We start from the raw sequence: 1,119 nt of genomic DNA on the forward strand, positions 1-1,119 counted from the left end.
AATAGAAAGTCCCAATAAATGTGTATACCAAAATTCAGATCTTTACCAATTAATGTTTTTATTTGTCCAAAATTGCACTAATTTTACTGGACTATATCGCTATCTGCTCAAAATTTACGTAAAAGTGGTGCTACTCTTTTTGAACTCGGAAACAGAAGCCATAGAATCTAGAAGCACATATCTCAATTTGAAAATTTGAAAAATATAACCTCTGAAAATGCTCTTTTATGCATTTGGCAGTAAATTTGCCACACTTACTGTAACTGTAAGTGACTTACATACCAAGCTTTGTTGTAGATCTTAGATGTCCCTTTAACACTTTGTCAATGACACTTCCCTACCCTCCAGTTTCGCTCTTACTCTTTCGATATTTAATGATCGAGGTGTTCGAGTTTTGACCTAATCGGCAGATGCATCAGTTCATGCCCACTGATTTCCCTTCGTAAATACTGATGAGAACACTCTTCTTATTAAATGATTATATTAAATATTGCTGTGTAAACAATGTCGGTTTGGACGCTCAGGTTTAGATCTAGGCATTGGAAGCGAATGCGGGTGGTTTAATTATTAATGAAATGAATTTCGTCGGATTATTTACGAATAAACATAAAACGATTTTGCGTATCTGCTTTATTTATCTTATTGAGAAAGAAAGGGTATTTCTTAGAATTAAGGTTAAGAAGATTTTTTATCCCGATTTCTGCTATCAATTTTGTTTTGTTAATGCATTTGTGACAACTCCTACTTGATTAATTAGGCTTTTCGTTTATTTTGTAAAATATCAATATAATTGTTTAAAGATAAGGTGACTTTTTAATCGTAAAAAAACTGTTTGTTTTCGTAGAAATGTTATATTTTAGATAAGATTATTTCCGAGTAAATACGTGACCAAAATCAAGCGCCCTGTCGCAGGTTGTTGATGCGTATCGAGTAACCAAGATTTCAATGATATTTAATGGGGGAAGTCCGTTTAAATACCAAAGACGCTTTTTCCCAGTTTCGAGGCCGAGTTGCGGTCCTTTGAAGAAGCCGCCTGTCCAGTTCCAGGCCGAGTTGCTGTTTGTTGGGAAGACGCGCGTGTCTAAGTTTAAGTTGATGGGAGAGTTGGTTGCCTTTTTT

Source organism: Photinus pyralis, unplaced genomic scaffold (assembly GCF_008802855.1).
Source record: "Photinus pyralis isolate 1611_PpyrPB1 unplaced genomic scaffold, Ppyr1.3 Ppyr1.4_LG6, whole genome shotgun sequence".
In the NCBI taxonomy this organism is placed as follows: Eukaryota; Metazoa; Arthropoda; class Insecta; order Coleoptera; family Lampyridae; genus Photinus; species Photinus pyralis.